Genomic DNA, 27,649 nt, shown 5'->3' with positions numbered 1-27,649 from the left:
GCTTCCTGCCCGCGCTGCCACCGCTTCTCCCCGGCATCCCGCCCCGCCGCGCCGCCGGCTCGCGGGCGGCCCGGGACGGTGGCGGCGGGGGCGGTGGGCGGCCCGCGGGCGGCCGCGATTGGCGCAGCCGGCGCACGTGGGGCCGCCCTCTCGCCTCGGCGCTGGCAGCGCGGCCGCCGCCGCGGGGCACGGCACGGCAGGGCAGGGCGAGGAGCGCACTGGGCTCCGCTCCGCGCGGGTGTCCGCGCACCGCACGCGGCGGTGCGGCGGCGAGAGGAGAGCGAGAAGTCAAGCCAGCCTGCGGAAAGGTGGGTGTGGGGGCGGCAGAGCCGCGCTGCGGGTCGCGGGGGCCGCGGAGTGGGCGGGGGCGATGTGCCCATCGGCTCCCTCGGTGGCGCGCCGCGCTCGCCCCGTTGGGGCTGCCGGCTGCGCGGCGCCCGCGGGGGGAGCTCTGGGAGGGCGCGGGGCAGCGAGTTAGCGATCGACTCCGCGGTGGCGCCCTCCGCCCCGGCACGGCGCCGGGACCTCCTGGGCGCGCCGGGGGTGCCGGGCCGAGGCTGCCGGGTCTGCACCCCGGGGGGAGGCGGCCGCGCCTGCGAGCGAGGGTGGCGCTGCCGGAGCCGCGGAGCTCCGCCGGGCGCCGTCTGCGGCGCGGCCGGGGCGAGGCGGGCGGCGCGTCCGGCAGCGCAGCCCTCCAGCCCTCGCCGTCGGAGGCTGCGGGAGCGGGGGGCTCGGCCCTGCAGCCGCCCGCCGGAACAGGAGGCTTTGCTCTGACACCGGCCCCGAAGTCTGCGCTGTCTGGAGCCGCTGGTACAGCCCGGCGGTGGTCGGTCCCTGCCGACCGTCCTCGGGAGGTTCTGCGGGTGGTGAAGAGCCGCGCAGAACCGGCCAGTAAACGCTAAGCTGCTGTACTGGTCCCCTTCCAACGCGATGGTTCAAGAGTAACCTTGATAGTCCATTGAAACGGCCACCACCACCTTCCCTGAAAGCTGTTTGAGCCAGCTTTGATAATGGAAAAGTAAAATCTTCAAAAACTGTTGTCATTATCCACTAGTCTTGTGCTGATGCTGATGAAATCTGAAGTTCAAGGAAATATTTACCACTATTTAGAGAAATGTGTTATTCGTTTTTCATCATATTTTGCCCCCTGTCAAACAGAGGAGCTTATGTTTAAGGCATTACATCACTTTGCAAATCCCTCTATCTTTCTCTAAATATAAGCTGTCTTTTAGGATGTCTTCAACTTGGCTGTTTTCCTTTTGTGAGTCAGAGCTAGTGTTACTGCTTTTCATTGCTTGAACAGGCTCCACAGACCCATGACACCTCTCTTAAGAGTCTTAAGAGTTGTTGCTCATATGATGGGGATCATCTGGTGACTCTGCTTAACGTTACTGTGGCAGGCAGGACCTTTTCCTTCATAAAATATGGAAGATGACAATACGGTATCTTGATTTTTCTTTTGCTTATGACATCTAATCAGTGCTGCAGTGACTAACTGTAGGGGAGGTCTGTAACATGTCATCTCTTGTACGGGAGGGGTGAGCAGAGGGCAGGGAGGTTGTATCTTGCTGGTGATGCATTGCGTTAGCTACTCAGGGGTTTCTTTTTCACATCTGTAATTTCCAAGCACACTTTACCCCTGATTTCTTCTGTACTTCTAGTAAGTTTTTTTAATGAGGCCCTAACAACTCAGAACATAATGAACACAGAAAAATACTTGTGGTAGTTTGAATGCAAGTAATCATAATGGGGAGCTGGGCATTATTTTTTTCCCCCCATGCTCTGTGAATAGAAATTTACAACTTCTGACCCTCAGGAAGACTGTTCCCTGTGGGGCTGATGTTAGTCTGCTTAGTAAATGCTTGAAAAAGTCACTTTCAGTGAAATGTTTAAGGCCTTTCTGCTTGAGGGAATGCAGCTACATTGTAGTCATGCCCCCTAATTTCCCGTCTATTACTCTTGATTTTCTTCAGGACTATGCCTTAAAAGTTGCGTGGCACCTTTAAATGCACTGAGGTAAAACAATGAAAATAAAAAGTACTGTAACATTTTGAGTGTAGAGTGAAAGCACTATTTTGGAAGTTAGCCCAGTCACCATTTTGTGATAGCTTCCTCAGGTGAAGGAATTTCCAGGTGGAAAAAAAAAAAGGCTGTGAAGAATTGTGCAATTGAAAATAAGGGGTATCTTACCCTTGAGTAAGAGTGTTTGCTGTGGTAACTGAGATTTCTGTTAACTTGCACATGTTCATTGCTCATCTCTATTTCATTTATTCTCAAGTTTCTGAGTGTCTCCTAGACATGGTCTGGATAGGAACATGTAAAGTCAGGGAAGTGTGATGATAACATGGTGTTATGAGCTATGGAAGGTTCAAAGAGAAGTACTTAGTTGTTTTTTTTTTTCTTACAGATTTGTGCTCAGATCACTTCAGTCCTGTGTGGATGTGGGATGTTTAGGCAGTGAGGATGATATAAGCCATTTATAAAATCCTCAATATGAAGGGTTTTTTTCCACCTAGCTAAATATTCTTTCTTTTTACTACTTAAGGCTGCTTTTGCTAGAAGTTCACTTAAGTCAGATTAATTCATTAATAGGTACTTCTTGTGTTTGTAGTGTTGTTATTAGATTAAAGCATACATTTTAGAAAACTTAAAAATACCTTTTTTTAAAAATGTAGCTTATAAGACTATAAAATGTCTTCTGTTTTATGATGAATAAAATTCTGTGAAATGCCAGCTCTGTAAAATAGTAGCTGTTAGTCTCCTTTGGGAAGAAGCATGCTAAGTAATACTGTATTTGTTCTTTCTTCTTTCCTTGTAACTTAATGTCTCTTTCCAGTGTCCAGCTGGTAAGCTGACATTGTCAACGTTGTACAAAAGTGTTTTAATCACAGGTGTTTGGATAATATGTTGGCAAGACAAACTTGTTTTCTGTTTTTAACCAAGCAGGAATGCTATAGCTAACATGTGTGCAGAGAAAAATCAAGTCCTTGAAGGAACACTTATTTTTCCTAGTCCTGGGCTAATGATCTAGTGATGTTGGAGATATGAAAAATGGATGAACTAAAAAGCCTTGACATTAATTTATATTGTATCCAGACATGCCAGTGAATTCATTAATACACTTCTGCATATGACTGCAGCAGTTAGTGCTGGTTTAACTGCATAGAAGCATGTTTAAAATTAGGCTTTTGGTTTGTCTATTTCTTCTTATTCTGAGTCAGGACATGCAAACTAGGATGTATCTAGTATTTTATCAGTGCTAATAAACACTGTGTGATTGTTTACAGTTTCTTGTTGTGTAGCATTCCTTGGTTATACAGATCTTTAATCTTATCCCCAAAAAATTTCTTAAGCTTGGAGAAAAGGAGAGGAAAATAGTAATAATAATTCAAAACAAGACTATGTTAATAAGAGAAGGGACTATTGGTTTTCCTGCTTAAACGATGTCATAGAACATTAGGCTGTGAACATTAGGCTGAGGAGCTCTGGTTTTGGGGAAGTGGGAGGGGGGACATTGCCTCTTATTACCTTTTTTTTCCTCCTCTGGGTAATCTTCTATCACAGAAAGGAATGATGATTTTTCAAAAGCAAATGCATTTCTGAAGCTATTTATAGCAGAAATAAACTCATGAAATGTATTCACTGGGTAACTGAGGGCCAAAAAGATATTAGACCATCTAACAAAATCACTGTATTCAAGCTCTTTCAAAACTGCCAGTATCCTCCTCCATCCTGAAAAACCTTTTCTCAGTCATCCATTTTCTATCTCCAGTATATATTTGTTGGAGGCCCAGTTGACTTCTGGCATGTGTTGTTCCTTGTGATAGTCTAGAGCTCGTAGTTGAACATTAAGCTGCCTTTTCCATCTTAAGCTTAGGCAGACATCCTCTTCACCTGAGGTTTTTGACACAGACAGTGCTGTGGGGCTTCTTTGCCATAATATAAAAGATTCCTTTGTAAATGGGATTGCATGACTGTGAGTTAGCTTGTTATATTGCATATTCCTACTTTCCCTTTCATAATTTTTCTTTGCAGATAGTTTTGGGAAAGGATTCCTGCTGTGCTGAAGTCCTGTTGGGACTGTAATGTTCCTGGAAGGATGGGCTATGTTCTTTAAAAGACAGCAATTGTATTGGATTTCTGATGCTTGGAAGATCCAAGTTTCTCTCTGTGTGTGTTGTCAGTTTCAGACTTTTATATGTAGATAACAGTGGTAATCTACTGTCAACAGCCCCAAGGGAAAAAAAATCAAGACATTTCTGCTATGTAACATTTTCCTTAATAAAACAGGAGCATTGTGGGAGCTCAAGGTTGCTCAGTGGTGCAGAATTCTTACCAGTGGCTGTGAATGCAAGTTACTGAAGGTTCTACGGTTATGAATTGTGGATTAAAGTCCAGCACTGAAAGCTGGACTTGGGTTTTTTTTTCCCTTTAAACTTGGTACTAGTCTTGCTGTAGATATGAAAATGGTGCTAGCTCCAGGAATCTCTTTTTTTGTTTTTTCTTCTGCCTTTACTGTCTTTTGTGGTTTTAAACTTCAGACATTTTCACTTCATTATCTCTTCCTAGAGTCTGCCCATGTTTTTTATATATGTGAAGTTTCTAAGTAGTGTGAAACATGCTGTCTTTCTGTACAGACAGATCCATTAATAACAGGGCAAACCCCCAGATTATGTGTATCTGTATGAAACACTTAGGATGGAGAGACTTTGGAAAACAGGTTTCTGGGTAGGTTGAGTTTTTCTTGCCTGTGCGTAAAACAGTACAATTAAATATGTAACAGCAATAAATGATGAACTTGTTTTGGATTAGATCAGTTATTGACAGATTGGAATTACACAGAGTGAGTTCCTGTGAGTTCATTTATTTCCTTGAGCTTGTATGGCAGGTTCCTGAAAGTGTAATAAAGTGTCCAAGTGCTCTGATATGCCCAGAGGATAGTGACTAGTCTGTTAGCACCTCTGTGACTTTAATGTAAACATGGCAAATAGTTTTTGAAGCGGCAATTTGTTCAGTGTCAGTTAACAATCAACTCTACCCTCTAACAGCAAACCCTTGCAGTCTGTAGGACTCTGTGCTGGGGCCTCAGGCTTTCAGGCAGCGTGGAGAAAGGATGGATGCTCAGAGATGTGCTCTGCTCGTGCATAACAATGCCGAGGAGTTTCTTTCTGGCTGCCTGGTGGCCATCAGTTCCTTGGTGGTAGGCATCCACTGCAGGTGGGCTCTGCACCTGGGCATTTACCCTGTTCTTCATTGTGTGAAGGTTACAGGATTCAGGGAGACAAGGAAGTGTCTGGTGTCTTTCCACAAGAAAGGGCCAACAAAAAACCTTGTATTCAGCTGCCCTTATTGTCTTAAGGAAAGATTTAAAGGGGGGTGTTTAAATTCAAATTTACAACTTAGCTTTTTTTACATTTTAAAATCTAGATATATGCTGAAGGCATTCCCTTAAAGAAGCAGCCTGACTTTAAAGTACAAAAACCCCAAGAAGATAACAGAACTGTACAAGAGCTGACTGGGGATGGGATCTCTGGGAGTTGCTTTTTACAGTTTTATTATACCATTCTCTTTAGGAGAAGAGCTGTGTTAAGCTTAGCTTTTTTTGGACAGTGCTCTTAGGCCCATGGTGTGAATCTTGGGTTTGACTGTGCAAGGCCAGGAGTTTGACTTCATGATCTTTGGGCGTTCATTCCAACTCAGGATGTTCTATGATTTGTTTTGGGAGCTACAGAAAGGAAGTTGCAGCTTGTAAATATAGAGGTTCACTAGTATGAGGGGATGTCAAACAAAGAAGACTTTGTTTTGTAAGCAGACAGCTGAGTGAAGTCGGAGGCACATCCACAGATGGAATGGAGTTCTTGGTTACTGGAACTGAAACTTTCCTAACCTAATTTTTTGAGCCTTAAATGGAGACCTTTTTAGAATCATCTTACATTGTGCCCAAGCTATTAATTTTTGTCTCAATCAATACAGAATTTCAGTTTCAGTATAAACACACTTTCAATATGTTCTTTGAAAAGCATTATTCTTGACTGATTTTAGTAAAACTCACAGCTTAAGAAAATTAATGTGTCAATTGTTTATTTAAAACATCAGTTTTACTGTAGCCTGTGTGCATTTGCAGCTGTTCAGAAGTGACTGTCAGAGGAGCAAAGAATGATTCAACAGCATATGAGGTGCTGGATGCTTCCCACATCATTGGTAACGTATGATCTGTATTTGAAAAATGTAACCAAGACTGAATATCTACATGTTTTAATGGGGTTTTTTTTGGGCAATTGACTAGTTTGACTATAATATCAGACTGCGTTTGCTCTAAGGGTATTTGGATCGCTTTCAGTTTACCAGGGCCTGAAATATACTTACAGAAATTCACGATGGAAGTGTTTGCTTTGAAGATTCTGATTTAATTTAACTCCTGTGGAAGCTAAAGGCTGTAGCTCACTTCAGTGAGACTTGAGCAGAGCAGGTAGGCAAGCTTTGTCTCAGAGTTGCTTTAATGTTTCTGTTCCCTATGTATCTACTAAGGCTTCAGATGTTCCTTTAGTATGTAACTATAGGATGAGGTAATGTGTTTCTTTGATGCTGAGACACAGTTACAGTATATAATCTATTGTTTAAATATCCAAATACAAAATTAAGGATTTGCCGTAGGTGATCAGTTGTACCTTGCAGAGTTGTTAATTAACCTGTACTTAGACACAGATTGCACTTGTGATTGAGTCTGGGCTTAAAATGAGAGTCTTTATGTCAGTTCTGCATTGACTTGTGAGTTAATGCTGTCTACTTGGGCACCTGATTGTCTTCTGACCTGAGGTGTCCACATTTCCTGTCAAGTCAGTGGAAGGAGTTGAAAGCCTTGGGGGCATGAAGCACAGCATTGTAGTGTTTCACAAAATAGTAATGACATTACTTCAGTAAGAAGTATTAAAAAGCATGAACAGAAATAGCTTTTATGTTTGCTGGGAGTAAGGCAATACAATTTTATGACTACTGTGCTAGCTGGAGGTAGCTGTGTCTGTTGGGTTACACCTCATTTACACATCTTGACGCAGCACTGTCCCTGCTTCCCCAGTTTGCCAAGGTCATACTGAATTGTGGGCAGTTCTTGTTCCCAGCCCAGGAAATCAGTTGCATGGGGGTGTCTCTTGAGAAAGCTTGGGAAGGTAAGCTAATTGATTATTATTATTGAATTTTTTTCTGGAGGAAGCTAGGACTTAGGACTTCTAACTTGCTTTAATGATTTTATGGGATGTGAAATATGACATTTACTGTCTTAAAAGTAAATTCTTTGTGTCAAATATGATATTTTTAACTCGGAGCCCTTATCTGACCAAAGGCTAATATGACAGCCTTGAAAGGATTAAGAAGCCAGTGTGCCTATACCTCACTTAAGGAATTTAGTAGATAGGAGCCATCTATAGGGCACCTTCAGATCCTTGAAAGAATTACATAAAAGACTAGTTTCAGGTTTTGTTTGGTTGCTAGATGATGTTTCATTTTAGAGGACAAGAAGTATGTAATTAAAAAATACTGGACTACATTTACCTTTTTTTTTTTTTGTAAACATTATGCATTTTAACGTCCTAAAAAGAAAACTTCAAAGATAAGCTCTGTAAACTAAGAAATATACTGGATTTAGTCATATCATGTAAAACAACAGTGCATTAAACTGCCCTTCTTTTGATGGTGGTTGTTGTGAAAGATACAGCATTGTTTTGGAGTGGGAGTGTAAGGCTTATGATGGTTCCAGATGATTGCGGGCCCAATTCTACTTCTAGTTACTTTTGTATAAATCTTCTCATTTATTCTTGTAGAAATGACTGTTATTAGTGAAAGTGGGCAGGTCTGGGCTGAGGCAAGTCTTGATCCTGTTGTCCTTGGAGTGCAATAACAGTGCTTCTGCATTCCTCTTAAGGGGGTGATAAGACCATGTTTGCAGTTCTGCTTTCTGTTCCTCTTCACTAGTTTATTAGGGAGCTGATTTGGTTTTCTGGATGTTTGGGCAAAGAAAACTGGGAATTCTCCAGTAGTATCAGACACATGTTTATTTCATGTTTCTCCGCTATGGAAACTTGTGAAGCAGGATATAGCCAAGATGCTGACATAGCTTGTAATTAGTTGATTGTTTTAAACAGTAATAAATAATGAACTTGTTTTGGATTAGATCAGTTATTGACAGATTGGAATTAAAAATAGCTGATGTCTTCAAATCTTAACTTGAGAATACTGACTGGTTTTGTGTGTGAAAGTAGGCTTGTTATTCATTCAAAAGCTAAATTTGTGTTTTGTTTTTTGTTTCTTCTATTTCATTTGGTTACCGTGGAAAGTGCAGGAAAGGATTGTCTTTGACAGTAACCCAAGTACCACTTTGGGTGCTAAGTGAGGCTTCCTTACAGCTGTCTCTGAGCAGTGGTTAAGCTGAAGAATGCATTTGTGCAGCCCTGTAACACTGACCTGGTGGTCCCATAAGTGCTTAGCAGATGCCAAACTCTCCCATTCATTCATGAGCTGGGTGTGATGACCCCTCATTTTCTGCATAAGGAAAGGAAATGATCTTAAATGAGTTGTTCAAGGTGATATCTATGGTAAAACTGTGATAATAATACATCTTTCTAGTTCTGTTTTTATTGATTATCAGCATATCAGACTTTATATTTTAAGCCATTCAATAAGAAACTTGTAATCAACTCAGTGTGCATTTGCTCTTAAAAATTTGTGAATTCATCTCAGAGAATCTTGCCCAATGTATAACACAAACATCTTCCCTTTCCAGTTTTAACAAACCTGTTACTTAGGTTTATAGAGTACAACAAGCAGTGATGTGTATGGACTGTTTTTCTGTCTCTTTCGTGGTGCATCTGTTGTGTCTTCCTCTGTGTCTGACATAGTTTGTGCATGTACCCCACACAGAGTCTGTGCACAGAAGGAAATGAATTTTCACAGGTGGAGCAATAAAAGCCACCCTTGTGAAGGTGTAGTGTCTGGGTGTTTCATAGGGAGCTGGTTTGGTGGCTATGAGCATTTTCTCACTTCCTGCTGCTGACAAAGCAGTAAATACCAGATTCTTTTTCTCTATGTTCCCCCCACTATGTGGATTTATTTCATGTTCTTACAGCACAGGCTTATCTGAATTTCAGGACGTTTCCAGCTTTGACTTGAGCACTCATACTTATTTTTGCCTTTTCATTTAAACATTTCTCCTCCTTCCCTTTTCAAAAGGGTGGCATAAGGTGAGGTTGTCTATTAAAAGGGAGTCTTGCTTTTCAGATAGTGGGGTAAATACTTATTTTAGTTTGCAGTAAGAGGAAAATCCTTTTCATTTCACTTAGTGAGCAATGCTGAGGAGGGAATAGTAGGGATCAGAACAATGGAATCCAGACTGTGATATAATCTACTGTAGTTTGTTATGTTGAATAAAATTTTCTGAAAATAGAAAAGAGATACTAGAGTACTCCCAGGAAGTGCAGCAATTCCCCTACAAACATGTCTGAGATGGGAGGAGAGTTCAGTACCACTGAAACACAGAGAGGTGCAATGAGTTTCTTTTGAGGTGTGGGAGCTATGGGAGGTGTTTATCTGATTAATGAACCAGTAGCACTGGTTCAGCTGTCTTCCATGGGCAAGGATTATTTCTGTAATATGGTCTCAGCTGTGTCTAAACTCCTTCTAATCTCACTCTTTGTTTCCTGCCTTTGTAATTTTGTCTGTTTCTTCCTCATTTCTCACTATTTTTTATCATAGAAACCCTTGTATGTGATTTTAATCATGAGGCTGTTCTCTTTCAAACCTCATTTAGCGGTCCCCAGGGACTTCTTAAGGGACTTAATAGGTGTGTATTTCCCTGTCATGCGTCAGTTTAAACATTAACTTTGGAATCTTTGGTCAAAGAAAGTTGGCTAGAGATTGATTTCCTCTATTTTCTCACCTTTCTTCATGTTCTTATATCTTCATTTAAATAATTATACTTTTCTAGTTTATCTTAGAAACTAGGTAACTTTTGGAAAGAGTAAGATGGGACCCAGATCACTGGAAAAGGAGAAGGATTGTGCCCATCTTGAAAAAGGATAGAAAGGAGGATCCTGGAAGCTACCAACTTGCCAGCCTCATGAAGGTCATGGAACAGATCCTCCTGAAAGCCATGCTAGGGCACATTGAGGACAGGAAGGTGCCTTGAGACTTCAGCCAGCACGACTTCACCCAGGGCAGGTCCTGCCTGATCAAGTGGCCTGTGTTGGAGTGACTCCATCAGTGGACAAGGGAAACTACAGATGTTGTTTATCTGGACCTTTGACAAGGTCCTCCCCAGCATCCTCTTTAAATTGAAGAGAGAAGGATTTGCTGAATGGACTGTTAAACGGATAAGAAATTGGTTGGACAGTCCCATCCAGAGGGTAGTAGTCAATGGCTCAGAGTCCCAAGGGACATCGATGACAAGTGGTGTCCTTTAGGGATCTGTAAACTGTGTTATTTAGTATCTTTATAGTTGGCATAGACAGAGGGATTGAGTGCACCCTCAGCAAGTTTGCTGATGACACTGAGCTGAGGTTTGTAGATGACACCGAGCTTCAGGTTGACACACCTGAAGGATGGAATTCCATCCAGAGGGACCTGGACAAGTTCATGAATTGTGCCCATGGGAATCTCAGGAGTTTTAACAAGACCAAGTGCTGGTGCTGCAGCTGATTGGGACAACCCCCAGTACCAGCACAGGCTGGGGATGGACAGACCAGAGCAGCCCTGCCCAGAAGGACTTGGGGGTGTTGCTGGCTGAGAGGCTGGACATGACCCAGCCATGTGTGCTGGAATTGGATATTCTTTAAAGTCCCTTGAACCCAAGCCATTCAATAGTTCTGCAGTTGTGTGACTTACTTTATAGTTTCCATTTCCCTATACTTTCAATTCTACTCCTCTTTCACAACTTTTCTTCTGAGTTGCATGCTTTAAATGAAACAACAAAGTTGTTGATGATAAGGGATGAAAGGTAAGTGTTCTACAAATCCCACTGTGGTATGTCCTGGATCTTTCCAGATGTGTTAATATAGTCTGTGACAGGATTGAAATATTCCACGCACACTGAGTAAATAATAGCTGTTAGGAATAAATGCTTTTAAATTAGCAGAGCTGGATAACTTTTTTCTGAATATTTAAAAATGAAAAGCCTGAAGAAATGTAGCTAGAATAAGGAAGGACCTGGAATTATGTTAGATGTCTTATTAAATGGTTGCTTCTTATTCTGTTGTTGAACAAAAGAAGCTAATGCTTTGCCAGTGCTAAAGGGTCACTGAAAAGAAAAAGAGAAATTTGAAGTTGTGGGTGGTTGTTTGCCTCAGTATGGTGCTGGCAAATCTAATATATTATGTGCAGACTATTCTGTATTTAATTAAGCTTAAAATGTGAGTAATATACATTCAAAGGCAAGATAAATGCATCTGTTATCTTTTAATCTTTCATTGACTGGAGCAATTGATTTCAGTGTAGGATTATCTGTATTACGAGGTACAGGACACTGAAGGGCTGCTTCTGGTTGGCATTTTTCATCGTTCTAAAATGTCTGAGCACTTTAAGTATGGTCAGACATATTTAGTATCTATATAGTACATATAGTAGCTATATAGTACTTTGACTTTTCTATTGTGTTTCTTTTAAATTATTGGTTAAAAGTTATCTTTAGTATACATTATTTGTAAATTATTACATATTTATGTATACCTGAGATCTTTGCTTTTTAAGAGATGAATTTGCATCTCTGCATAACCACAATATTTTCTTTCTTTTTTTTTTTTTTTTTTGGTCTTTGGCCTGAATGGACATCTGAGAAAAAAAATTTTGGAAAGTTTATTAGCAGTAGATCCTTGCTTGATTCCAGATGGAAATATCTCAGTTCTCTTGGGGGTCCTGTGAAATTGTTCTTTTCTACGGTAATAAAATAGTCTCTCAAGTACAAATTATGCTAGAATTGTCAAGCTGAGCGAGCAACTAAAACTAATGGGTTGCAAAGAATTCCAAGTATGCATCTGGCTATTAGGGCTATACCCACAGTTTTGTGATATCTTTATTTGGGAAAAATCTCTTGCTTTCTTTATTTGCTGTGCAGATGGCCATACAAAAGATTGCTCTTTGAGGAAAGACTGAAACATCAGTAGGCATAGTAGATAAAAGCACAGAATGCTTAACACTCTCTTTCTTAATTTCAGAATCTTTCTTTCTTATGAGGATTTAGAAGCAGCTCTTATAATGATGTAGCTTTTGAGAAATTAGTATCCTTGTAAAAGCTAGATGAAAGCCTTTTAAGAAGTTGTAAGAACAATATTTGTACCGTGTGCTATGTGCCTACACTCATGGCTCTTTTATTATAGATGTTGGTTTTTACAGAGCTGCCTGTCCTTGCAAAACTTTCTGTATTAAATTTTCTTGGAGAGACAGAAGGTTCTAAAATACTAATAGATCTTGTAGTCCATAACGTGTACTTTGCAAATGAAATGCTTCTTTCTTTTTTTCAGCGAATGGAGTACTGTGAATCCTTTTTTGAAGAAAAAACAAAAACCCTAAGCTTCCCTGCCCTCCTTTTCCCCTTGCCCCAAGTATTTTGGGATATTAACTTTAAAAATGTAGTTGACTTTTCTTTTCATCTTTGAAAACTTTCTAACATGTAGACAGGAATAGTAAATTTTTTTAACTGCTGCAATCCTGATAATATCCCACTTTCTAAAAAGTGATTAGTTCTGTTGGACTCTAGAAAGCATATGAACTTGTGGAATACTAAGTTCTGCTACCTTAGTGATGAATGACCAGAATGTAGCTTCCATTTTGGGTGCACTAAGACTCTAATAAGGATATTGCTTAGTGGGTTTCTTTTTTTGGAACTTCCCTGCCTATCTGTATACATTGTGTTTCATTGGTGGCCTCGCTGTACTTGTCAGGTTGAATAAAGGCTGTTAATTTATATTCTGACCCAGTATCACCCCTGAAATGTATACTGTTCATCTGCATTTTATGTAAACTCACTATTAAAAAACCCCCAAACAATGTTTTAGTATTTCTTATATCTACCAAGGCTTGGATTCAGACCTTTGAGTGGGTGGGCTGTTTTCCTTGAAGATTGAAACTTACATATGCAACCCTGAAAAACTGTTGTGATGGTAACATGATAGCTGATACTTACTGGGTGAGGATGAAAATGTTATTTGCAAAGTGAATGTGTGCAAAATCAAACAGGTTTGCCTTATCTTTGTGGGGTGTGGGAATTTTTTTGGTTTGTTTGGGGTTTTTTTGCTTTTGTCTTTTGTTTATACTGTGTTTAAAATGTATTTTATTAGTGATAACATCTCCCTTATCTTTGTGGGATATGGGAAATTTTTGGCTCGTTTGGGGTTTTTTTGCTTTTGTCTTTTGTTTATACTGTGTTTAATGTATTTTATTAGTGATAACATCCATCATAAAATGCATGGCTGAATCCTTGCTACTGAAAAGGCTCTGAAAGGAAAGCTACTGAAAGGGCTCTTAAGTATAAGTAATTATCTGTGAGGCTTCACCTACCTGTCCTGAAGATCTCTCTCAGGGATTTCTCTAGTTGTTGAACATAATGAGCACAGACCATCATTAACTTTAAAGATACTTGTGTGCCTCACAGGATTCTGGGTGTCTCTTGAATGGATGACACTAAATGATTTTCTTCCTCTTGGAGGAAGACATTTCTACTTTCTTTTAAGTCTGTCCGGTCACTGTTACACATTTGTCTTTATATAAAAATTAGTAGGGATTCCCTTCTTTGTTTCCTTCTTTCTTAAGTTTCTCATTATTCTGGTGTTACATATTTGGATTGCTTTTCTTTTATCTTCTATTCCATCCCTTCACCAAATTTCACACAGGTATGGGTGATTAAAAAGACTGTAGTTGCATCAGGTCACTTACTTGGGTTACAGCATGATTAGTGTAAAAGCTTAATATTAAAAGGAGAAGATGTCAAAGAAAAGTGTTAAGCTACCAGCAAAAACGTACAAAACCTTGATATTTAACAAGGTATAGAGTGCCATGCACACTTCAGTAAAGAGTACTGATCACAGAAGTGTATTAATAACAATAATCTGGATAAGATTTTTACAGTTCTAGAACAAGATCCTAGTTGATGCAAATTTGCTTAAATATATTTTCCTTCTGACTTAGTGTATGTTTTCACACTTCTCTAGCCTTGCCACTTTTTTGTAACAGGGCTTACACCCCCTGAGTAAAGCCATTTTTGATTCTTTTCAGGAATGAAAAGAGCAGGGAATTGTGTTTCTGGTGAAGACAGAGCTGAGTACAAGGAAGTACTAGATCTGAATCATTCTTATTACAGTTGTGAAAAGGCATCAGTGGTAAATTGTTCTGTTGTATAGCAGGAAAGACAAAAGACAGTAAACATTTGCATTTGATCTTGAATCTGATTTACATAGTTTATTTAACAAGGCTATCTGCTTTGATTGTAGAAGAGCAGGAACTGTTGGTGATAAGGTGAGCAATTTGAGTTTCCTTTTATGCCTTTCCTCTGGTGTTTGCACCCGGGGCTTACTGGGTGTCAGATACCTTGAAGCAGTTAATATATCCGCAAAAGCTAGAAGGGGTACTGCGCACATTTGAATGTTCAGCAAACATATGTACATTATTTTAGGAAACCTGACAGGTCATAGGGTAAACTTAAAAGTCACCAAATGTGCTGGTACATTGAAAACACATCTCCTCAGTGTGAATGCAGCTGTACTGCCCTCCTGACTACTGGGAGATAAGATCCTGGGCAGGGCGAGTTCTCCTGACAGAAGGCAGAGAAAACCTGGTGATGTTTGAAGGACCTAGTTCTTTCTGTGTGTGAAGTGCAGTTAGCATCATCTTTGCAGCACAAGGGAAGAGAGAATGAGGTAACCTTCTTCTGAGAGCTTCAGAGGCCACACTGACTGGGTTTGAAAGCACTGTATGAAAATGTTGTCATTTTCTGTCCCTGCAATAATAAAGCCTGGGAATAGCCTGAAGGCTATGGTTAATATCTTTGGGTGTTGGCAAATTGCAAATGAAAAAAGATTGCATGGGCTTGAAGGGAAGATGAAATTCATCTTCTTTCATTGTCAGTTTCATCTTTCATCTTCATTCATTGTCAATTACAGCAGAAATAGCCAGAATAACATGTTAATTTCAACTAGACTGTTCAGTGTAGATTTAAAAACCCTGAAATACAAAGAATCACATTTGTTCATTAAACTTGGGTAACTTCAAGCGAATTGGGAATATTGTTCTCCCTTTCACCTACACCCCTCTTCACATTTTGAAATTATTGGGATTGTACCACCAGTTTCTGTCATGTGTGATTGCAGTGTTTAGGTTTCTGCCTCTCCTTAAATAAATGACATCATTCCTATTTTCATTGGAAATGTGTTGTTGAATAATAACAATGAGGGCATTTTATTAAAGCTGTAAAACTGTCCTAGATTTCTCTCTCATCAAAACATTGTTCTTCAAACACAACTGAAATATTCCCAAAATGTAGTCTACCAATATATGTGAATTAGAGGACATAAGCTCAAAGATCAGGCACAAAGTAGTGTAAGCACTTACTGAAACTAAGTTTATATAAAAAGTGGTAGTAGGTAATTTCTTTTTATGTCTTCTTCAGGAAACACACTCAAAAAGCTAATAAAAGCAGAGTTGTGTGGATCAGAACTGGTAATATTCCACAGTTATGGCATTCAGATCCAACATTTTGCTTCCAATTCCTTTTCTTCTATATCACCTGCATAGTACTGCCCACTCCTCCCCCCAAAAAACTACATACTGGAGATGCATAAATTGGGAAATGATTTTGTCTCCTGTAACCAGCTAAGTTCATTATCACTTCTGTGTATTCAGGTTGTGGTATGAAATTTGCAGATTTAAATTGCTCAAGGCATTCTTCAAAACTGTATCGAAACAAGACAGGAGTTACAGCTTGATGGAGTTGAAGTAGAGGTGTTGAACAGAATGTAGTACTGTGGTGAAAAAATAATTATATGCCTAGATTATCATAATAATTTTAAAGGATTTTGGGGCTGATTTAGCATAGAGACAAACCTCTTTTTCTTAAACTGCATAATCAGAGGAAACACTGCAGTAAGAGACAGACGGTTCCTGCCAGACACTAGAATTAGAACTATATTGATAAAGTTAGTTGGGATTATTTTTTTCTTTCTAAGGTGGAGGTGGCAATTCCTCTCTTAGAATATGACTTCTGAGATCTTCTGTTAATGTGTGTAAAGTGTGACTGCCAGAAAATGGTTTTCTAAAAATTCAATCTCTTAAGTCAACCAAATGCTTCATTGCAAGCAGTTTCTTTTAATCCACAAATCAGTAGGCATCAGTCTTGTTTAGCGATTTGAGTTTTAAAAGAAGAACACTGATGTCACACTGAAGCTTGCATAATGCCAGTAGTGGCTGCCTAATACAAATTATTTCTGAGAGCCGTTCTAAATTCTAGACTTCACTGGTAGTGCAGATACTGTACATCATTTTATGGAAAAATAATATGGATGCTCTTCTGGATACTCTTTCCTGCATTATTTTCTATGTTCAAGATTCAGAGTGACTGAAGAAGGTCCTTTTTGCCTACCATTTTCCACCAGTGGGCACAGCAATGTTTGTAGATATTTCCAATTTAGCAAAACAGGTTTATGAAGGTAATCAAAGAAAGGTCATTTTGAAATAGACCAGGAAGAGAAAGGGAGCCTTCCCCTATGGATACTGTCCCTGTAGTCAGGTGAGAATGGTTTGGAAATCTGACCTTTGCATGTGGGTTTGCTTCTTTCTTTTTTCCTTTTTTTTTTCTTGTTGGTTTAATAGAATGGGTATACTGGAGATAAACACGTTAACCCCTTTGTTATAGTATGTGAAGTGCTGTCTCTGAACTAAAATGGGAAGAGGGAACGTTATGTGGGACGGCAGGATACAACTTATAAATGTGAGTTTTCAAATCTAGTCCTTTATTTCAGTATACTTTGTTTGCATCTATTTGTGTACTTGGCTGAGAATTACCACTCTTTAGGATTGACCATTCAATTGTGGGTTTTTTGGGTTTATTTGTTTTTTTTTTTAATTTTGTATTTTGGAGCATTTTGTATTATTAGACCACCTAAAATGTAACAGTTTGTCAGTGAAGTCAGATAATATCTTTTGCTGCTTTGGCTTGAAGGAAGAGCTGTGCTCTCTGCTCATTGATAACTGCTTTGTTTTGTATGATTGTGCTAGAAGGTGGAAACTGGCATCTTTTTCGTACTGTTTCGTACTGGATGCCTTGTAGTTAATATCATTTGCTGTTCTTCAAGGTACCTAATTTACAGGTGCAGTAATTCAAAGGAAACCAAAAGGAAGTGACATGGAATTTCACTTTTGGCAGTGCTTGGTAAGCATGTTTCATCATCCCAGAAATTCTGTTCAGTCAAAGCCTAATTTTGGAAAAGTTAAAAAACTGTTTCTGTCTGGAACTTGCTTGATACAAAGCAAGCAATTAAGCTTTCTGCCTAAAGACTTGTAATTCGTAATTTGAAAAAATTAATAACTATAAGGGAAAACACAATAGGAGTTGTAATCTTAGGTTTTTCATTTGATTTCAACTGTCACTAAAGACTTGACTGGTTTCATTTCTTCACCTAACCTCTTTTTATGAATATGCTCTAGGTTTCTAGTTTCCTTCTCCTTTGGGAATGCTTGATGGCTGTCATTGTGGATTTTTATTTGAGTGAAAATGACAACTTGAGTATAAGTGACAGTTTTCAAATCCACTTTTAAATAGATATGAATTTTCCAAATTCCTTGTAAATTAGATCAAACCCCTTGCAGTGCTTTTAATGGCTGTGTGGGATCTCTTCATCAGGTGGCAAGGATAAAATACTTGTCAGGATCATAATTTATCCTTTGCCCATTGTACTGTCTGTGGTTTTCTGCAAAAGTGCTGAGCTATCCCAGCATGGATGCATGTGACTGTTGCATACTTTTACCTTGTGCATAAGCCCTGCAGTTACCTCATGCTTATGTGTCACAAGCACAGGCATGAACCTGGTGTGTAACAAGGAATGCTCAAGTAAGACAGGAATGCTTGGCAGAGCACTGTAATTAAGCATGGGTCAAACAGGACATGAGCTGTCGACTATGAGCTGTATATTCTGCAACCAAAATGTCCAAGTAAGTGCTCATCCTTTGCATGGACAGATTTTTGTCATTTTTGATCTGTGCTAAATAGAAAGGTCTTCCCTTTTTTCAGTTTTAAATTTGAATTTTGAGGATATAAATCTGTATTTCTTCTAAGACTGTTCAAACTAATTTTATCCATCAAGACAGGGACAATAGTTTCTGATTTTGAAATGTCAGATTACTAGTTTCATTACTACTTTTAGTGCATTTATTCACTCTGTCAGTGCTTGTGAGTTTGAAGTATTATGCAGATGCAGCTGAGGTATAAATTGTAGAAATTACATTAGTAGTAAGTTAGACTAAAGGCTATTAAAACAAGCCAAGAAATTGCTTGTTCCATTTATTTATTCATTTATTTATATCTTGTATGCTTAGAGTGGGCTTCCTTTGACTTAGACAGATGTAGCTGCAGCTAGTTCTCTGTTCTTTCTAAGGCCTGCTTTACCAGCTTTCTGAAAATTTTCTTACCTTTACTGTTTCCCACAGGAGGTTACCTTGAGTTGGTGTTAACTGCTTAGAGAAATATCAGTTGTAAATAATACATGTTTGAGTTACCCCCATTAGGGACTGGATCTTTTGAAATGCTTTCGAAATCTATTTTCTGAGTTTCAGTAGAGTTAAACTTCTTTCTGAACAAAAACTTCCTCATTCCTCTTTCACCAGAAATAAGTTGATCCATTGTTTTTGATGTTCAGTAGAACACCAAAAACAATGAGTAAGTCTTAACTGAAATTTTGCCCATCATTGGTACCTGTTTATTTAGATTTTATTGATATTTTTTGCTTTGAATTTCAAAATGTTGCCTCCTTATGCAACAGAGAATGCTGTAAAGAATCTCTTATCTATAAGTGGGTATAAGAGTGCTTGTTTACAGTGGGCAGTTGTGCTTGTCATTTTATATATTCACTGACTGAACAGGGAGCAAACCTTTGGAAAAACCTTTGGAAAATAAGCCTTTGAAATTCAGCAAGGTTTATTTTGAAATATTACCTCAAAATTGCTCATAACTGTTCAGGAAGAAGTTGCAGTCTTACTTTTTTTATATACCCAGCATTTTGAAAGATAGAATTATTGAGGTTTGTAGGCTAGTGTCTTACTGATAGTTACATGTTCTAGCACTAGAACATCTGTGAAACTGCTTTTACTTTTTTTGAACTACTGCACAAATTGCTCAAAAATCTGATTTTAAGTGTTAATTCCACTGCTATGTATACACAGTAGCAATGCTAACTATTTGAACTTTTTTCTTTCTGTTTAGATGTGGTTATAGGTTCAAGGATTTATTTTCTGTTCTAATTTCAAATTTACAGACTTCCTTAAATTCAGATGACTGCCTATTGGGGGCCGATATGGAACAGGAACCATTCTTAACTGTGAGCGAGACCATTTTGTGCATAATTCTCCTTTTTGCCTTGCTCTATTTATCATTTTACTAGAATTGGATTATGCTCCCAGGATGTTGCTAAATGTTGATGAGTTGTTATCTGAGCGCTATTATGCATGAACTGTTGTATTCGAATAACCAGGAATTTTTTTGACATATAAAGGATGTGTTTGTCTCTCTAATTATCATACTGTTGTTGAAGTGGTTATCTTGTTATCTTGACTTAGAGTGGAAGAACTGGCAAGGCTTGGCAGCTCCTTTGCCTCCTATCAAATTTGGGTTTCTTGCCAGTGTCACTGAAGCAATTTTTAATGTGCTTTTATTAGACTAGAGTTTCTTGTGTCATTTTTCTTTTCTACTAAGTCTCAGCTCAGAGTTTGTCATGAGTTACTTTGGCTCTGTGCATTGAGGCTTGCCTACAGGAGGTGTGGTGACTAAGGGAGATTCTGCAGCCTTTTTAGGTCATCGTCAAATCAGGCTGCTGCTGTCATTCTGCAGAAGTTTTGCAGCCCTCCCTCTGAAGATCTCCATCTGCAGTTTTGAAGTCCTTGCTGCCCTTGCTAACCACATATAAGCAGAAAGTTTTTGATTCAGTAGTATAGCTTTTCAGATGCATGTTGTCTTCTTTCCCACTGCTGAGCTGGGCAGTCTCTTGTATAATTACCTTTTATTTGAAGAAGAAATAGCTCCAGCTGGCTACTGCTGCATTACTATGTGCAGGCAATGATGAGGGGTTCTGACTTTCCTTCCTTGTGCTTCTCTACTCTCAACACTTTGCCTGACCTTTGCTGGTAATTTCTGCGGTAGTGTCTCTCATGATCTGCTATCCATTACTTAAAACCTTCTAAAAGAGAGTAAAAACAAGTTTTGTTTGCTTGATGCCTTTGTTTTCCCTTCCCATGTACTTATGAACTTGGAATACCTGCAGAAGGCTTGAGTAAGCACAGGCTTTGGATCCTGTTTGCCGCTTAGTGCGTTTGCTCAAGCTGTTGCTGGCGTTCCTTGTGCAAACAGCTGCCGGTGGTTTTAAGCTGATCTTTGGTTTCTCACGTTGGTCAAACCTGCCCAGGTGCCCTGTGAGCTGCAGGGTCCCTGTGGCTGTGGCACCAGCAGTGGTGAGGGCTCCCTGGGTCCGGCCTGTTGGGTGGCTTGGGCCATGGACACCTCACTGGGGCTGAGGTGGAGCCCAGGCTGGGTGTCAGCCCACCAGCAGCTGGGGGCTGGATCACAGAAGTCCTGCTGAGCAGAGCTGTGGTCACACAGGGCTGTAGGGGTGGCCTGAGGCCAGGCTGGGACGTGCCACTGGCTTGGTGGGGCCTGTGGCCACCTGGGGGGAGCTGGAGACGGGCCCTTTAGAGAAGAGTAATGCAGGAATATGACTGACATGCTTTGTGTTTTGCATACAAAGTAAAGCCTGATTTTTTTTTTTTTTTTTTTGAGCAGGACATACTGAAGGAATTAATTCATAAACAAAACATCTGTCTCTCCAGCAGTTTTTTTGCTGGGATTGGAATGAGTCATGGGTTTGGGAACTGTGCTGGTCTCAGCGCAATGAGATCACCAGATGACTTAAGGATTTTCACTGTGCTTTCCAGAAAGAAAAAATATATTGTGAAGTTAGTAAAAGCTACCCTCCTTTTACACTTGCACATGGCCACCTACTGTTATGCCTTTATGATATTGGGAACTGTCTTCCATGAGAGCAGTTTCCTCTTATTCTCCAATAAAAGCATTAAAGGGACTTGGACAAGACTTTCTATACTAGTAAAAGTTAACAATCTGAATGAAATGAGAGAATAAAAAATGTCAGGAGTGGTAAGGAGCAGTATGTTGTTGCCAATTCAGTTTTGGCCTAAACTTATATATGGGTAAATACCGTTATTGAGGGAAAAACATTGAGTTGACTGACTAAAAATAGTCCAGAAGTGTTTCAAAGAAAATAAGATTTTAACTGTAAATTACTTGAAAAACTGTATTATGGCACTAGGAGATGGAAAGTAGTCATTGAAAATGAAGCTGTGTTCTTCTGCACTTCCCTTTTCTGAGGTTTTATTTATTAAATGTTAGTTTATTTATCTACCTGAGTTATGATTTACTTACAAGAAGAAGTTGAAGTGACTCAGTGCTTTGACTGCTGCTCAGTCAAATTGAATTGACTCAGTTAATGCCTTCTAATTTTTGTAGGAGTTGTAGCAAGTTTTTTAATACTGTCTAGCAAGGCTATTGTATCTGTATTCTCTAGATTTGGTTCAGTGGTTCTTAAGGTGACAATAGTCAGTAATTTTGTTGGCAGGAATGCTTGTAGTCATGTTAGCACAATCACCTTGCACTTGAACTTTCCTTCCTGACACTTCATAAAATTCTATAAATTTGATTTTTACAGAAACTGATCCAGTCTCAGGCCCTTAAAAGAATCTTAATATTGTACCTTAGCTGCTGGATCCTGCATTTGAGATATTTTATTACCGTGGTGATCAGTGGCTTTGTCTCCGTGTCTCTTGCATATATTCTCACTCTGAGAGTCTCTATCTGACAATCTCATTAAGCAGTGGGCTCCTGTGCTCCATTTATTAGTAAAAGGCACTTGCATAGTTTTTTTTTCATCTTTAGAGTGGGATTTTCTATGGGAGTTTTAATTTTCAACGTTTATTTTATATATGTTAATATGTCTTAGATGCATAGAAATTGAGGAAGAAGGCTTATCCTAAGACTTTTGGAGCCTGAACAGTTGCTTTTATCCTTGGCAAGGCTATTAGGGCACGAGAGTGAACTGCTTCCCGTGTCTTTCTGTCCCTTATCTCCCTGGCACTGCTGTAGGTCCAGTGTGGTAAAGCCCAGTCCTGGATTTCACCACACACATTCACACTCCATAGTATGGCCTGTGAGGACCACCTTCAGTGCTGCTGAGTGGAGAGGCTTGGCTTCTGCTAGCACAGGAGTTTCTGCAATAAAAGAAACATCTTCCTCAGTGCATGAGAGGAGACTTGTGGAGGCTGAACAAAATGACAAGATGTGTACTCCCAGTGCAAAGTACTTCTCTTCTGATGTCATCATAGCGTTTTGAGAAGTGGGGCTTTATCCCTGCCCTTTTTATCATAACCTATGTTATTTCTGTTATTTCATAAGTTATTGTAAACAGCTTATTTATGTTATTAGTTTGTTTTTTCTGGTAGAGTTTGGGTCCTTTCTGCTCTCTGCTAGGAGATGGCTACATTATGTGGGTAAAAGAAGTTTTACACTTACACTTTTGTCTGGAATGCGAAGACATCTTTGTTAGTATCTTGGAGTAAAGTAATTTGTTACTGTGTCATTTGCCAAATGCTTCTAAATAAAGGGCGTCTTGTGCTTGGAGTTATACTTGATTTTTACTGGTATTTCAACAGATATTATCTTTGTCCCATTCCTTCTTCACTAGAAGTTGGGGTTACTCTGAAGTTTCTTGCTTGTACCCATACTGTTTTTATAAACATATATTTGTTTCACCTACATCTTACCTTCCTTTTACCTGTGCTCATGGTGCCTATCTGGATGGCTAGTGCTTTAAGGCAGATGTAGTGAGCTTTTTGTTTATTATGTACTTAATGTTGGCAAAGTGCTGTTTTCACTGTGGATCAACAAGCCACAGAAATAAGCCTTAATGTCAGTTTCTCATACTGTGTTGTTTGTCTTAAGTTCTTATATACCTTAAACATGTGAGTATATTTTAGATGTTGGAAGTTGTAAATGTGTATTGTGAATTTATGCCACCTGTGTAAGTTCTTAAGGTTCTTTGCCTGTCACGGTAGCCATTATGAAATGACTATGTTTGAAGTAAATTGTTAGAGTGATTAAGTCTAATGAATGGCCAAGTATCAGGTTATGTCATGTTTATTTACCTACTGACTGTGTGAAATGAAAAGTAAAGGGTAAAGTGAAGCTTGATTGAATCATTCACGTTATTAGATTAACCATTCTCTTTCAATGTAGCTGATTTCTAGATGGGTGATTTTGAGAAGTACAAGTCTGGAGATAATGCTATTGATAACTTTTATGAATTTTATGGGTTTTGTTGTTACAATGTCTGCAAAATACATGAAAGGAAAAACCTATAGCAAAAACACCACTTGATTTAACATAAGATGTACTTACAAAATTTTCTGGGTGCTGTATGTAAGCAGTTAATTACTGAATGATGGAATTGCTTTTAACTACTTATGTTGATTGTTGGATTACAAAGGCAAAGTAGTTTAATAGTTTTTAATGAAGTAAGGTGTTAGGATTAGTAGAGGTTATGGGTCCTGCTGAGTAAAGAAAGAAAAAGATCAAAACTGTGCAGAGGAATCTATAAGTTCATTGTAACAGAACGTATCATTGTCTCCGAGATGAGTTCAGGATTCAAAAATGATGAAGTTTAAGAATGTCATTTTAGGGCTTGGTTCTAAAGGAATGTGCAGAGATGAGGGTAAGGTTTGAAGCATGAATTAACCTAGTGAACTGTAGATTACTGCCAAGAGTAGTGCATATTCCTCCCACAGTCTCACTGTTTTGATACTAATGTGCAGCTGCAAATTTTAGTATAGGTTGAGTTCTAATAAATCGGGAAAATACTGGGAGATGAAGGATGTTCACCCCTTAATTTGGCAAAATCCCACAGTTTATCTGGCATAAGATGCTACTGAAAAGCTTGTTTTGGTTGAGGACAGGATTAGATTTATTCTCTGTGAAACAGTATTCCTGTCTATAACTGGAAATTTCTGTCCTTGAGCAATTGTATGAATTGCTACTATTATGTAGTGGAGGTTAAGTTTTGCACAGGAGGAGTATTTTCATAAAGCTGTTTATGGTAGAAAAAGAATGATTTGAGAGAAACACATCTGTATCTACGTGGATTTGTTTTCTAGGCTGCACTCCACAACCAGGGCTGCATGGCTGTCAGTTTTCCCTTACCTTTTATTCAGATGTCTTAGTTAAAGGTGGAATATATTTCTTCCTGTTGTTGGTGCAGAATGTGTTTGTAGAATAAAAATCATAATTCTGTATGGAATACGTGCTTGGTCTTTTGGTTGGATGCCATTTTATCTAGGGGTGTGGCTATGTAAAATATGATGTGGGTTGTATGAAGTTGATTTTGGCACAGAATTGTTGCAGAGGATTTGTTTCTGTGGATGTTGTCAGTTACTATATGTACGAATCTGATAGGGGAAAATTAAAAATGCCACTCAATTTCAAAATGTGTATTTAGCAATCAAGTGTGCACTTGGTGGTAAAATTACCTTTACATAAGCCTGTGAAGATATACTGAGAGATTATGTTATTTCAGGGTCCATAGCTGTGCCTGCTCTTTAGAGACAGCATAAATCATTAATTGCAAAGTTGTGGTTGACATTTAAGTTGGAAGGGTGTGTGATACATTGATTGAGCTAGTGTCTTTTGGGATTTGTCTAAAGGAAGACATACATTGTATATTTGGTTTTGTATATGTATGTTTTTTGTTATTTAGGTTTTTTTTTAAACAACCCTCTTACTTTGACATGTGAAATGGGTAGATGCCTGGTGCCTGTAAGTCTAAGTGCTATGTGAAATAAGCATGGAGCCACGCCTAAATATGTGAAGTGAATGATACAGGGGGTTTGTGTTATATTGTCTTGCTGCATCCCCACTCCCTGGACAGGATGATGCTTACTTAACAAATGTAGGTGTTACTCCTTGGTCCACCTTCTCATGCCCTCATGTTGTATTGTCTTAGTTTCAGGCATGAAAAGCAGACTTGATTCTCCTAATGTTTTCACTTTAAATAAAAGCATTCCAGTCTCTTCCTTGGCAAAATATAAAAAGACATAATAGAAATAGGGAAGGATGTTTTTTGTTTGCTTGGGCTATCTAGGTTACCACAGTTCTTTCATCCTTCACTGCTGTTATACTGTTGTTCTCAGAATTTAATGTAGAACTGCAAAATGTCATTATGTGTTTTACAGGTATCCTATACATTGATTAATACCACACTGATCTGTAAGAGATACTAATCTAAAACTTAATGGTTTATTCAGATCCATAAAGCTGATGAAATCTTCCCCTACCTCAAGAAGTTCCTACTTATTTCCTGCAAGGAGTGAAGAGTGAAAGTGGTATTTTAGTTATATTTTTATTTTGAAAGAAGACTGTCTTGTTCCTAAACGGCTATCACTTGACAAAATTTCTGCATTACCATCTCCATGTTTGATGGAAACTTTCTAGGTATTAAAATAAAATAATTCTGCCACTGATTACTGGAAATGGGAAATTACTATGAAAATAATTAAGGAGGACTTACTTGAAAGGAAAGAAGAAAAGCCAGTAGTTTCCTTTCTAAGTTTCTCCTCAGCTTTCTCTGAGACTGAACAGGTCAGTCCTTAAAAAAACCCAACCAACCAAAAACAAAAACCCCCAAAAAAATCAAAAGACACCCAAAAACCCTCCACAAAACCTCAGAAATTTTGAACGTACAAAGTTCACAGTCATTGTTTTCTTAATTCAATTCTGTCAGAAGAACAGAGCTAAGCTATCAAACATAGTGGGGGCAAGAAGGCGTGGATGACATTTTTAATAATTTCTGAGATGATAATGTCCCATGAACAAAACACTGGATGAGACCATTTAATTTTTATTTGTAATTTCTTAAGTTTGCAGAGCACTCTGCAATTTTGCAAGCTTTGTTGAACTCACCCATTTTGAAGTGAGTGATGCTTGTAATGGCTGGAAGATTCTTGGAAAGAAGTATGCAGCATGTCAGAAATGTGTTCAGGTTGTGTTATTTGCCAAAAAGAAAATTATTTATTTAACTGCTGCAAAGTATCATTACACTGCTAACAGATGGTTTACTACTTTTACATAGTGCTTGTTTTCCTTCAAGAAAAACATTCATGTAGTAGTTTATAGAGGTGTGTCTGCTCTTAGAGATTTTAATATCCCCAGAACCACATGTATTTCATTCTTAAAAGCATTATGAATTTTGCTAGTAATTTTTTCTTCTTAGGCATTTGGAGTGATTGAAAAAAAATCACTGTTTGTACTTACTGAGGAATGTTGATTCACCTTAAATGGATTAAATAAAATGCTTTAACACCTTGATGTTATGTTTTATTGTCTTGTCCCAATGTATTACTATGCTTTTGTACTTTTCCCCAGTATTAAAGTAATATAAAGGAACCTTTTTTTTTCTGGTGTGGGTGTTGCAGGTTGCAGTTTAGAAAATTGAAAATATATAGCCTGAGAGGGCCTGACTTAGTTCCCTCCTTCTCTTCGGGGATATTTAATTTAATGGATGACTGCAACTTGTACCAATATCAGTTATGTGAGAAGGAATGGAAATGGAACTGGGAGGATTTGTAAAACCTGATTTCAGAATGTACTGAATTATACTAGTTGGAGAAAGCAAGTGGTAGGAGTACTATGTGCCAGCTGTTAGTTCAAACAAATTTGTGGGGTTTTATATTTTCTTTCTTCAAAACACCTTCAGCTGATGCCATAGGAATAACCTGTCTCTCTGGCAACGTGTATATTAAATTATACGTCCATTTAATGTATTTTTTCAATTATCAGTAATTAATAAGTCAGCATCTGGTTCCTGTGAGATGTCTTGATAGAGTAGGTGATGTGAGTTAGTGTGTTGTAGTTATGGGTGCTATACTGCAGTAATAGCATTGCATCATTTGGTTTGTATATTTCTATAGACAACAGTTCTGATAGCTGTGTAACAGCGCCAGATTTTTACCTGATTTTTGATACTCCTCTGTTTCAGCCAACAAATAATGGAATCAGTATACCAAGAAATTTTATACTATATTGGACCCCATTTTTTCTAGGAGCCCCATATGAACTCCTGTTTTAGCACTTTTTAGTAAGTTTGGTTCTTCATAGCAAGTTTTGATTTTGAAAAATTTTGTCTAGATTGGCTCCATGCCATGTCTTTAGTCAGTGGTTTCAGTATTTGATGAAAGTGCATGACATTTTGGGTTCCCTCTTTAAAGCGTAATCTAATAATCCTTGTAAACTAACACTGCTGGGGGTCCTAATCTTATCACTTGCACTTCATTCCCCATGTGCTGACACACAGCTGTG

At 38.9% G+C, this 27,649-nt stretch overlaps 1 protein-coding gene across 6 annotated transcripts in view; it reads left to right on the top strand.

The window, feature by feature from the left end:
- The first annotated feature begins 259 nt into the window (after nt 1–259).
- STXBP6 (syntaxin binding protein 6) overlaps nt 260–27,649 on the top strand; it is a 90,395-nt gene continuing 63,005 nt past the window's right edge. Inside the window, exons 1-2 of one of the 6 annotated variants that reach the window (XM_072930172.1) lie at nt 289–308; nt 22,391–22,603. The gene's annotated coding sequence lies outside the window, so the exon portion shown is untranslated. Of the gene's footprint in view, nt 309–6,124; nt 6,202–18,082; nt 18,181–19,499; nt 19,563–22,390; nt 22,604–27,649 lie in introns of those variants that run through there. The other 5 variants (XM_030274569.4, XM_030274568.4, XM_030274570.4 and 2 more) reach the window with 5 other exon arrangements.

Source organism: Taeniopygia guttata, chromosome 5 (genome assembly GCF_048771995.1).
Source record: "Taeniopygia guttata chromosome 5, bTaeGut7.mat, whole genome shotgun sequence".
NCBI classification, from domain to species: Eukaryota; Metazoa; Chordata; class Aves; order Passeriformes; family Estrildidae; genus Taeniopygia; species Taeniopygia guttata.
Note: the sequence above shows the minus strand (reverse complement) of the source record. Positions and strands in the feature narration are given on the sequence as shown.